The sequence below is a fragment of the Ruditapes philippinarum genome, unplaced genomic scaffold (assembly GCF_026571515.1).
Source record: "Ruditapes philippinarum isolate M1 unplaced genomic scaffold, ASM2657151v2 ctg18_1_1_1_1, whole genome shotgun sequence".
Taxonomy (NCBI): domain Eukaryota; kingdom Metazoa; phylum Mollusca; class Bivalvia; order Venerida; family Veneridae; genus Ruditapes; species Ruditapes philippinarum.
The window spans coordinates 393,841-407,440 of NW_026861115.1; the positions used below are offsets into that span (position 1 = coordinate 393,841).

General features: G+C 34.4%; 1 long non-coding RNA gene across 1 annotated transcript; it reads left to right on the forward strand.

Annotated features, from left to right (window-relative positions):
* Nucleotides 1–5,577: 5,577 nt before the first annotated feature.
* LOC132714570 (uncharacterized) lies at nucleotides 5,578–12,441 on the forward strand. Its single transcript, XR_009623578.1, has 3 exons — nucleotides 5,578–8,386; nucleotides 9,075–9,220; nucleotides 10,881–12,441. It is a non-coding gene; the product is annotated as an uncharacterized LOC132714570 (long non-coding RNA).
* Nucleotides 12,442–13,600: the final 1,159 nt, after the last annotated feature.

Consider the following 13,600-nt stretch of genomic DNA (forward strand, 5'->3'; position numbering starts at 1 on the left):
ATGAAATGGTGAACAATCTAACGCTTTACGAAACTTTCGTCTTTTCAAACCAGAAAGGAATTTACACACAATATATGTTCAGTGTCATCGCCAAAGTATACAATTTAAAAACTGGTGCATTGATGCTGCAAAATAGAGAGCACGGCCGCAAAGTATAAGCAACTAAATTAAATCAGATTTTTTTGCCGACCGATTTTTATCTAAAATAATGAAAGCAATAAAGAAAGGCAATGAATGAACTTCAAAACCTAGTTGCCAGAGAATATCATTTAATGAAAATATATCTACTTTTATCTTACTTAATCAGCTTATCTGTTTGATTTATTATATCACATTCTTTATGAAAACTATATTGTTTCATGGTAATATCATACCCATCTTAGACTCTTTTTTAAAAAAGGACTTCATTTGGCATAATCTGCATTGATCATTTCAGCCGATATATGTAATCGTTATGATATATGAAAACAAATTAAATACGAAGATATAACACTGGCTGGGGCGACAACGAGGGATGTTTCTGCTAAAAGAAATGTCGAGGCCGTCTTGTACCCCCGTAACGAACGAGTTTCATATATAATGACTGTTTTATCGTAATATCATAATTTATTATAACAGAAATCAGAAAAGAAATTACTGCAATTCATTGCTTTTTCAAACGTAAATCCTAAAAAAAATGAACCAATACCAGCAAGTTAATCTAGGTTTTTCGCTACTATGAATGTGTTACCCCCATTCCGGCCTCTGTCTTTAACTACATTGATATATACAAGGTCCAAAAAACAACAACAAGAAACGACAACAATATTAGTTGAATTTCTTTCCTATATCAATGAAAAAAAACTGTACTGTTTATATATCAGTACAGTTTTCAAATCCTCATTGAAAATGTACAATGGTAAGAAAAAAAAGAAAAAATTCCAAACCATGCGATAATATATTATTTTGCCTGAAATATGTCTTCGATAAACATAACATGATATATAACATGTCACGTGATTGGGTAGTGTAACACGTATAATGTAGTACATTTTTAGATAAAATTAATATTTGTGGATTTCTTTTTGGATCTTTTTCTATGTAGATGTGAATTTAAACATATAATGAGTGTAAAATCTGGAAAAAAACCCATAAAAAGCGTAAACATAGAAGCAGTAATAAAGAAGAGTTTGTGAATCTTAGTAAGGCGTACAGGGTCGGAGGCCCGTCAGGGGAGGCAGATTTGGACTAACATAATAAATCGGTGAGCGAAGTTTGGAATGAAACTAATTATATACTGTTTGATTCTTGTAATAACGTTTTCGAAGATATCAATTCAGTCAACATGGATAATTGCTCACATGCTAATCGTGAAACTACCCACGAACGGAAGCCCGTAGAAAAATGTTTGTTTCCGACAGAAAGTGTCTCACAATCTAATCCACCGTCAAAGAGTGAATTTTCTGAAATATCTTGAGGTTAAACTTGACGGTGTTGAAAGTCGTTTAATCAAACTAGATTCCTTAGAGGAGAATGCTAAATCATTTGAGAAAGATCTAAAGTAACTTAGAGTACAAGTGCACGATCAACATAAAACATTAGATAATACATTAACAAGTATAGCGGAACGTTGTGAAAGAGTAGAATTTATATCCGCCGAATATCAGTCGAGGGTAGAGGAGCTGGAAAAAGAAAATTCTAGCCTGAAAGATAAAGTAACTTATTTAGAATCCCAAAGTATGAGAAACAATCTTGTGCTTAGTGGCTTCAAGGAGGAGACGGAAGAAAATTTAGAAGTAAAATTTCGAGACTTTCTAGTACAGAAACTGAAGATTGCAAAATCAATAGTCGATTCTATTAAATTAGAACGCATACAATATATGGGAGCTATCAGTTCCGACACGAACCGTGAAATATCGTTGTAAAATTTGCGTTCTTTTCTGACAGAAAGCTAGTTCGTCGACAAAAGCATTTATTGAGAGGATCAGACTACTATCCGCCAGAAATAGCAGCTCGTCGCCGGAAGTTAGTGCCTAGACTCCATGACGCAATTAAGGCAAACAGAAAAGCTTGGTTGGTATATGATACCTTATACATTGAAGGTAAACCTTTCAAAAGCGACTAGGAACTGTCGGAGGATGGAATAAATGTTTTTGTGTGGAACTGTAATGGCCTAACAGACAGTAAATTAACAGACTCTGATTTTGTTTCTCTTTTATGTAAAATAATATAATCATATTAAGTGAATCATGGACAGATAGTGACTCTATTACTGATTTTGATAATTATACTACATACATTTTTTTTCTCGTAAATTTAAACATAAGAAAGCTAGGCGAAATAAGGGTGGCATTATTATCTATGTAAAAAAAAACTTGTAATGAAGGCGTATCAGTCGTAAAAAACCATTTCGATACGATTATTTGGCTAAAGTTAAATGCTTCTTTTTTCATTTTTGATACAGATATATATTTAAATGCGGCCTATATTTATGGGCAGACGAGTTTCCTGCCTCTCGAGTTATAGATGCAAATCTGTTTGAATTACTTATTCAAGATTTTTATTAATTTGACCAGTTAGGACGCGCTCTTCTGGCGGGCGATTGGAATTGTAGAGTAGGGGTGAGGCCTGATTATATATTCTTGCATCTCAGACAGGAGTATCTACCGTTTACACCGGTGCTAGAAAACTCTGTCTTACACCCCCCATGTAAGACAAGTCGCGTGCTTTAAATGACGTCATTGACGCGCGACTTTTATGAATGAATCGCGTTCTTAGGATGACGTCACTTAACCGTTATGAATGAAGTTTTAAGTTCATACGCTACTATAAAAAAAGTGCGTAATGAAAATATCAGGTTTCGTTATTTCTGTTCCGAAAATAATTGGTATGTAATATGCAAGAAAAAGAATCAAACACCGACTGTCGGTACAGACGCGAATATCTAGCTCTCGGGTAACTGTTAAAGCGGAAACTCGGCAGAGCCTCGTTACCGCCGTAAACAGTTACCCTCGAGCTAGATATTCCGGTCTATACCGGCAGCCAGTGTAAGATTCTTATAGTGTGTGACTCGACGGTAAATTTCACCGATGACATAAGTTATATACCTGACGAGACCCTTCCCAGAACCTCATGTGGGTACAAATGTAATCACAGGGACCCAGCAGAGTGTTGGGATAGTGTAAAAAAGTAATTCTAGAAAAAAATATATACTGTATATATAAGCAAAAACGCTCATTTAAATTTGCCGTAGCTTTCGGCCTTGCGGCCTTCTTCAGCAGCATTTATTCTACATTCAAATATATCAAACAAAACAATGGAAGTGACGTAACGTCAATGAACGACGCCCGCCGTGGCGTTGTTTGCCGTCTGCCGCGTTATTCTTTGGTATTTACTCCATACGGTCTATAGGTTCTTAATTTATTTTTCCACAAATTTTCTATTGTTTTTCTGTATTGGTCATTCCCGTATAGCTTTTCCAGCCCCATTAGTAATAAATCATTAACTGTGTGGTCGTTCGTGTAAAAATGCGCTGCTAACGGATCGTTGTATTTGGTTCGTATTCTGGATAAATTAAGAAGGTGTCTTTGGTACAACGTATCCCCTGTTTCTCCAACATAAATATAACGTTCGCAAAGCTTACAATAAACTGCATACACAACATTCGTAGATTTGCACGCGATCTGATTTCGAACCTTATACGAGGCCCCGTTCACACCAATGAATGTGTCTGCTTCAATAACGTACGGACAAATCGCACACTTTTTGGATCTGCAAGGAGCACAGGAATTCGGCTGTTGAAAAAATAGTTTATTGTGTTTCTTATGAACGAGAATGTCTTGTAGGTTATTATCTCTTCTAAATGCTGCAATTGGTGGATTCGGGAATATTTCCTTCTTTCTACCTGAGGTGTGTAATTCAGGTAGGTGTTTTCGTACTATTTGTCCTACATTCGGGAGCGCTCTGGAAAATGTCAGTACCAAGGGGATTCTTTCAGTGTTTTCTTTATCTTCATTATAATGTAATAGGTCACTTCTTTTTTTACTATCTACTTTATTTAATTCTGTTTCAATATGTCGATCTTCATAGCCTCGTTTCTGTAACTGAGTTTTAATATTTTCTCTATGTTGTTTGTATGTCGATTCATTAGTACATATTCGCTTAGCACGGAGGGCAAGTCCATATGGTATTGATTTTTTTTGTCGATTCCGGATGAGACGAATTTTTATGCAAGTACAGGTGTTTATCTGTGGGTTTAGTGTATAGGTCTGTTATTAAAATGCCATTCTGAATCTTCGTCATTACGTCGAGAAACTCAAGTTTTTCAGCTGAATATCTTAATTCTAATTTTATTCTTGGATGAAGGTTATTCCCAAGCTCATGGAATGTTTTTAACGACTCGATACCGTGAGTCCAAATGCCCCAAACGTCATCAACATACCGGAAATACTCAAGCGGAGTATATAATATATAGACAACGGGTTGAACTCGCCAAATCGGACGAATGCCACAAGTCAAAATTTCAAAGGCATTTTTACGTAAATCATATTAAGTTATATATCAATTTGCAGCTAAATGACATCACTAGACGTTGACAATAGCATTATTGTTCCCACTTATTTCGGATAGAATATCGTATTCTTGCTAGGTCGGACACGACCGTGTAACCTGTCCCCACCCGATTTTCTACGTGTAAAAACACAATTTCAAACCATGTCGATGTACCAACCCGCAATAAATCGATAAATCAAAACCAAAGAAACAACTTACTGTTGGAAATTGTTCCAAAACCAATCAAGTATAGCACACATACAGTTTTTTGGGGGCGCAAGCCCCCAATGTAATTACGATAAATTCAGCTTACTACCCTTTGAACGCGTTTAGGCTATCTAGCTGCGCTGAGCAAAAATAGTTCCAATATTTTGCCATAATATTCAGATCATCATTATACCGTATCTATTTTGAAATTGACTGGTCATTTTATTACTAAATTTTAAATCCTTTTATCACAAAATTACATATACCATTGCTTTACGCGATTTGAATATTACTATGCTAGCAGTCGATAAAAATTTAATGAGAACCAGTTTATTTGTTCTACCTTCTGGTTCCCGATGCATGAGAGCCAAAGTACTTGCATACATTTGGTGCCAATTTTATCAAGTCATAAATTAACTAACTATCATAGAACACAATATTTCAGGAAAAATGGAATACGATTTTCATATTAGATAACTTTCAAGCTTAAAATGGATAAAAAGTGTGAATGACAGAGTAAAAATTTGTATGCGTATGAATACGAACTATTTTCCCTCTGACGTCATTTTCCCGAAATCGCCATCTTGGTCAGTTAATCCGAGAAAAGTTGAGAAGATTTGCTATCAATTAGGAAGTCCCAGTTATTACGTTGATATTTTGGTTGCAATCTATTCCGTATGTATAATCAAGTTTTCTTCACAATCTGGTGAAGCTATTGATATATTTCGCTTGATAGACTGCAAATTTTAGTGCATTACAAACTCGGCCCTAAAACGTACCCCGAGTCAGCTCGGCCTTTTTTCAACTCGGTCCACTTTTCAATTTATTAGCATATTGGTTTGTTTTATCACTCTTTATTGTTGAAACCACATAATTAATATCTGGACTTATTCAGAAACATGGAAAGATATTTTCTTAAATTATTATTACATTTTTGACTACTTTTTGAACACATCTCTATAACTCAATTTACTGTATTAGCTTTCTAAGCTAAACAAAATAGGCCCAAAACTTGTCATGGTATACAGGTAAAATGTTATAATTGGTGAAAAATGATAGTTTTCAATTTTGTGATCATGATTTTTGCAAGCGACTGGAGGTACTGCCCCAGCCCTGTAATGAATAAAATCCTATCCTAGAGGTCCCAAAATTTTAAAGGACTGGTAATAATTATAATTGTTAAATACAATATGACTTAAGTTCAGATATACTTATTTCATACATGTAGATCTGATTTCCACAGTTTTGCCTTCATCAGATGTAGGATTTCATATTTATGGTCAGTCCATAATTTTATAGATTTTTTATTTGTAAATTTATAGACATTTATATGAAAAAAGTAGTTGTATTAAAATTCAAAACCACAGGTCAATAATAATAAGATTACTGATTATATTATTAAATATAACAGATTCCAGATAATGTGAGTATCGGCGTATTTTACGCTTTAAAATCAACTAAAAACATACAACGTTACCAATTTGTTGCGTTCATTTACGCACTCTGTAAATTTATTACGCAAAGAATGTAAATTTGAAGCGTTTTCGGTGTGTACTTTCATTTTCGAAACAGCTGATTGACCGCTTCCATTAACAGTTGACTGTGTATCTATTTCCAATTAATACCCGTCAAGATACTTTCAACTATTTTTCTCTGTAAACCAGTCAAATTACGTCTTTATTGCTTAGGTGCTTGATAAAACAATTGTTCTATTTTCTTGATAATTGCAAGGATTTATTAATACACATGTAGTGCATGGTTGCTTCAAGGGCTAATCAAATTGACATTTTTTTCACACAAAATTTTACTCGATAGATTTTTGATCTATTTAAATTTACCCCCACATTCTGGAAAGTGGGGGTAAGTAATTACCCCCAGTGTCAAAAAATTATCTGGAACTCTGTATAACAGTATGGTAATATTTAGAACAATTTGATGACTATCAATTTTTACTTTAAACAAAAATTTAAAAGTCATCATACACTGATGAAACTGACCTCATTACCTTTGTTGATATAAACTATCAATAAAAACAACTTGTCTTTAGCAGTGGAATTTATATACATCATATTAAGTCATCATTACTTTTATTTTTTAACATCTATATGATTATTATACTAATAGTATTCAAAAATTTTGTTGATGGAAGTTTATGAATTGGTAGAGGAAGGAATAATTAATCATGGCAGTGGCTAGCAGTATGAACCAGTATTGTTTGACAAAAGTGCTGGCTGTATGCGAGTCGCATACGACTAGCATATACTCACTGTTGAGGCTAGCTGTACAGCATTTTAAAAATGAGTTGCCTAAAACAATAATATGCAAACTTGTTTTTCTAAAAGAAGATTTTATTGAATATCATATACAATTTCAGTCAATGCGAAAGTCAAAAAAAAATTCCTGCCGCAAGGACTTGAATCCTTAGATTTATTTCCGGCCCTGATGATTTTTTACCGGCCCGGACTCTGAAAGGTTTTTTTTGTAGGGATGGGGGAGGGATATTGCCATAATTATAAAGAAAAATATTTAGCATATATGAATTGTCAGACTCAACTATAAGATACTATGAAAAAAATATACAGAAACATAATTAATAAAACATTAGCATAATTCACAAGAAAACAATACATCTTTCAAAGGTTTAATTTTGAAGATTGGAGAAAAAATATGTTTTGGTAAGGAAATTATCAAAGACAAGATGGTGGCTGACATTACTTAGCAAAAACTGGTCGTATCCTGCGGTGATTTTGGTTATCTTGGTCTGTGAATACAAGCAAAAATTAAAAAAATAGATTGATCTTGGAAGCTTTGCATATTTTAGAAGGCCAAAAATTGTTTCAAACTGGCTGAAATTTTATTTGGACATGACAACTGACTGTATCGAAATTTATCTCGGCCCTACTGATTTTTAGTTGGCGAGGTCCGAGGACCGACAGTCTTTCGCACAGACTGCAATTTACAGTTGGTATAGTAATTTTTAGTGTTTGATGATCAGAAGATATGTTTTCCTTCTGAAAATCATGGAGTTGAATAATTTAAATCTGTGTGAAAGCGCAAAGAGAAAGAGACTGAAAATTAATTTATTATTTCTATGGACAATATAGATGTAATACATTTGTAATCAAACATGTGGGTCAATTTCCAACAGTAGTTGAATTTATATGACAAAGTATTTTTAATAATTTTATTTCACTTTTAGCTACTTGAAAATTTCATGCTGGATGTTTGCTTACCATTACATTTTGCATAAGAGCTCTATGATTGACATTAAAGTCCACGGGCCAATTCATTTCTGATATATCTTTCCGATATCTTGTTATAATATAAAAGGCTGAACGTCATCATAGAATTATTAGGAAAAAATATATATGTTCATTCTTTGTAAAAATGTTAGAAGACTTGCAAGTTACTGATTTTATCATTGCATTGATTTTATTTATTATTGAAAAATGCTGAACGGCTATCCTCAACAGTGTGTATAGGCTAGAACTTTCAGTTTGCATTTTAGGGTCATGACGGCTTTCCCGTTGCTGTCAACAAACTAACCTTTTTCATAACTTTTCAGATCTTGGTGTATTGTCTTCATACTTGGCCACAACAACCCTTCAAATAGACCAGACTAAACTTGACCTCCATATAAACATTCAAGGTAAAATATTTAAATTTTCTTGATTTTTGCTATTAGTGGCTATGACTTTGTTATTTTTGAATGGATTGTCTTCAAACTTGTACGCAACAATCTTTTAGGATAGGACCTGATTCACTCATTAATGTCCTTGAAGCTTTTGTGATGAGAAGTTGTGCAGAATAATACAAACCCAGAACAATTTCATTTACTTGGTTTTGCAACTTCTGAGACAATGGATTTTAAAGATAGTTGTTTTCTTAAAATTTCAGGACAGTATAGTAGATTGTAAAGACATTTAGTACATACTGTATATACACTATAACTACTATAGTATACTATAAAAATCTTTGTGCTTGGACAATTTTGAACAAATTGTTTCTTAAACAGTGTAAGAAATTAGGATTTGAATCGACTAGTCTGGTCGGACTACCAGAGTGGAATATTCACTAGACCAAAAGACATTTCACTGGCACGATTCATTTGTTCAAAACAGTTGTTTATATTGCCTCTGAAAATACAGTAGCCTGGTCGGCTTGTTACTGTGAAAAGTTGGTAGCCCGAGGAGAAATTTAGTAGTCAGGCCCTCGGACTACTGCTAATTTCGAACACTGCTTAAATTATTGATTTGATATCAACTAACATAATTATTGGGATACTATATGTATATCTAATAATAATTATATTTTATCTTTCCAACTTTCTGTTTCAGATGGTCGGCCTACATGTCAGATTTGTGAATGTGAACGGCAGGATATCGAGTTTAAGGATGCTTTAGGGTCAATGAGAATGAAATCAAGAGAGATAAAGGCTAAAATGTGAGACTGTCAATCTGACAAACCTTGCAGTGAATAAATGGTAAAATGTTTCTTTCAGTAGCATGGCATTTAAGGAAGCGGTACATGATTATTTAGAAGTGGTTGTATATGATATTTCTTAATTATTATATTCTAATAGCTTTTTTTCTTGACTTGTTTAAAGGCTGACACAGGACAGTTTATTTTAAGTCAGTGAGCTTCTGTCACTGGATAAAATCCAAATTTATAAAAAGGAATTACAGTGTATTTAAATATCATCTTATACTAGAAATTAGGAACAAAAATAATAGCAAGAACAATTGTGACATGTAACATGTATTTAGGAATTCAGCTTTTTAACCAGGTTTTCCGAAGGAAAAAACTGGTTATTAGATTGAGGTATGTCGGCGGCGGGCGGGCGGATGGGCGGGCGGGGGCGTAAACAATTTCTTCTGTGCGCAACTCCTCCTACATTTCTCAACGGATTTTGACCAAACTTTCACAGAAGCTTTGTCATCAAGTGCCCTGGCGCATATTGTCGGGCTTTGCGATTAGATAATATTTGACCTAATTATGGCCCTTTGTTTTTTTTTCCTTATCTAGAATATATAGTGAACAATTTCTTCTGTGCGCAACTCCTCCTACATTTCTCAACGGATTTTGACCAAACTTTCTTAGAAGCTTTGTTATCAAGTGCCTGGCACATATTGTCGGGGTTTTGTGATTGGATAATATTTGACCGAATTATGGCCCTAAAATTTGTATATTTTTTCCTTATACAGAATATATAGTGAACAATTTCTACAGTGCGCAACTTCTCCTACATTTCTCAATGGATTTTGACCAAATTTTCACAGAAGCTTTGTCATCAAGTGCCCTGGCGCTCACTAAATTCCCATGTTTCTTCCAAGACATCATTCAAGTATTTTTTTAAAATTGTGAACATACTTTTCTTGATATCGCACAAAACACCACACGCCAATATTGTTGACAAAAGAAAATGACAAGAGACGCAAAAATGCAAAAATTAAGCAAAAATAAAGTACTGTTTACCTTTCTAAAACATTTGGGAAAAAAAGGCGAATAGACAACATAAAATTTCTCAATCATTTTTGTTTGAGGAATATAAAAAAAGCCATAATTCCTCCTAAAAGTTCAATTAAAAACAAATGCCCCTTCATGACAAAGCTTCTGTGAAATATTTTGCTGAAAACCTGGTTGCATCGCATTGCGATGTTCCTTGTCTTTCCTTTTCACCTCAGGAGAATTCACATTAAAATATTGAATATTCACAGTAAGCACTCCGACATATCTGACATATATGATTATCTTATCTACACTTAGCTATCTATAGGTTATCAGAATCACTCACATTTATAAATTTAAATAATTTTGAAAAAAATGCTGTTTAGCAAATAGATGAAATACGTGTCTGTGGTGGATTGGTTGACTTTGAACCTATTAAGCCTTTCACTGCTGTAGGTTCGAGCTCTGCAAGGGTTTATGGATTATTTCATGTGAGAAAGCTATCCAGCTTATTTATGGAACATTGATGGTACCCAGGTGCCTGAAATCATACACATAGGTGCACCAAGGTCTTCCTCAACCAGTAAAGCTGGAAATTGTGCTTTAAATTGCTCTCCCCCCCCCTCCCCGAACAAAACAACAAAAATAATGGCATTTTTATTTTGCAATTAACTTTTTCTAAACAAATATTTCAGGAAACAGTGGCGTTTGTATGATAGAACAGTAATAGCAGGAGTGATAAGGACAGATGCATGTAGATGTGTCTTCATGTCGGAAACACTACTAGAGAAATTGAAATATTTGGGTTTTTCAAAACTTAAAAGAAATTGGAATACCAGGAGACTGCTTGCCCTTTGCAATGTTGGATGATGTGATGTCGAAAGCCTCATGAATATAGTAACTTGACTTAATCTAATAAGAAAAAGAAATGACATTGAGGAGAAAACTAGTCACCAGTCTTTCACCAAGAACATGAGATAACTTTCCAATATTTGAAATATCATAATATGTATAGAACTTTAATGAGCGAACAGTTTTTCACCAGGAAAATAAGATCACTTATCTATTTTTGAAATATGTATGAACAGAACTCTATCAACTTCAAGGTGAGAGTTTATCACAAAGAACATGAGATAACCTATGTATGAACAGAACCACATTTGTATATAGAGGCGCCAGTTCATCACCAAGAAGATGAGCTAACTTATCAATGTTTGAAATCTGTTATACCCCCGCACAACAAAGTTGTAAGGGGGGTATACTGGAATCAGCTTGTCCGGCCGTCGGGAGTTTGTCAGTTTTTTCTTGTCCGTCCAATAACTTAAGATTCCTTTGACCCACAGTCTTCATATTTGGCATGGAGGTAAGTCATGATTAGTAGATGACCTCTTTTAATTTTGAGAACACCAAGTCAAAGGTCAAGGTCACAGGGTCTTGACTGAAGAAAGCTTTTCTGCCCAATAACTTAAGAATCCTTCGACCCACAGTCTTCATTTTTGGCATGGAGGTTAGTCATGATTAGTAGATGACCCCTATTTATTTTCAGGTCACCAGGTCTAAGGTCATGGTCACAGGGGCCTTGGCTAATTAAAGCTTGTCCTCCCAATTACCTAAGAATCCTTTGACCCGTAGTCTTCATATTTGGCATGGAGGTTAGTCAAGATTAGTGGAATACCTCTATTGATTTTGAGGTCACTGGGGCAAAGGTCAAGGTCACAGGGGCTTTTATTACAATTAGCTTGTCTGCTCAAATGGTCTTATATATTCATCATAAAACACCTCCAGGCAAGGCTGCATGAAATGGGGGGGTGTTATTGAAGTCATTCAATGGCAGTTTCAGTTTTGAGGTCAGTAGGTCAAAGGTAAAGTTCACTTTGATCTTTTCCACTAAAACATGTAGAATACATAACTTAGCAATGCACTGGCTTACTTCCCTCAGATTTGGCTGGGAGGTTGTCTGAGCTGTAAATGACTACTGGTGTGATTCTGACAAATTGGTATGTGGGGGTATTCACGCCATGACAATGGCAGTTCTAGTTTGTACAGAAAATATCAAGGTGCAAGTTTCTTTTATTAAGAATAGACTTATTGATTAGATAACTTACAATATTTACAAACATTTATAATACCATACCCATTTAAAGTATTTCAGCTGAGAGTGTATTATCCAAAATACATGTATTGTTATAATGTACTTTATAGTATATTTATTGTAAAGTTTTGATTCTACTAGATTTTAAAAACATTTAGATTTTACTAGATCTTGAAAATATTTTGTTCCATGCTCTTTCATTTAATTTTGAATAATGAATCCAATAAATACCTATAATAAGTATAGGATTAAAATTGATAATGTTTTCTATCTTTAACTTATATAAAAGTACAAAAGTAATGTTCAAACTGCTGGTTAGATTTCAAACAGGACTAAACAGGAGTGTACAGTGCCATCCTTAGTTGTGCACATTGTTGGCATGTTCTCATCGTCAGATACCCACGGCCGAACCATTAACATTCATCATTGATTGCATGTTATGTGACATGTTTATCAATCGTGGGTATCCGACAATGGCATGTTCTGTTTCTCTGCACAAAATGGCCCCAGAGTTAAAAAAAGAAAAATCTATCACATGTAAAACTGCCAAAATTCAAAAGAGTGATCAGAACCATACACAGTTTTGGGAGACATGTTTTTGTGACAAAAGCCCTTCAAGTTCATATATGACCTTGACCTTTATTAGTCCCCTACCGGTTTAACCGGAGGGGACTTTAGGTTTACCCTCCGTCCGTCTGTCTGTCCGTCTGTCAGTCAGTCCGTCCGTCCACAAAACTGGATCCCGCGATAACGCAAAATGTACTGAAAATATTTTAATGAAACTTGATATATGGATAGATGGCAGTATGGAGATTATGCACGTCTTTTTTTTTTCTTCCTATGTTGAAAATTCTGGTTGCTATGGCAACAAATAGCCTGAAAATATGGCACATTGAACACATAAACTGGATCCCGCGATAACGCAAAAAGTACTGAAAATATTTTTATGAAACTTGATATATGGATAGATGGCAGTATGGAGATTATGCACGTCTTTTTTTTTCTTCCTATGTGGAAAATTCTGGTTGCTATGGCAACAAATAGCCTGAAAATATGGCAAATTGAACACATAAACTGGATCCCGCAATAACGCAAAAAGTACTAAAAATATTTTTATGAAACTTGATATATGGATAGATGGCAGTATGGAGATTATGCACGTCTTTTTTTTTTCTTCCTATGTTGAAAATTCTGGTTGCTATGGCAACAAATAGCCTGAATTTCAAGATTTCTGATTTAAATTTTTCAGCTTTTTCACTATAAGTTCTTTATTTCTTAAGGTGATTACTTCAAACTTTAAATATAAGTTTCTGGTCATCAACC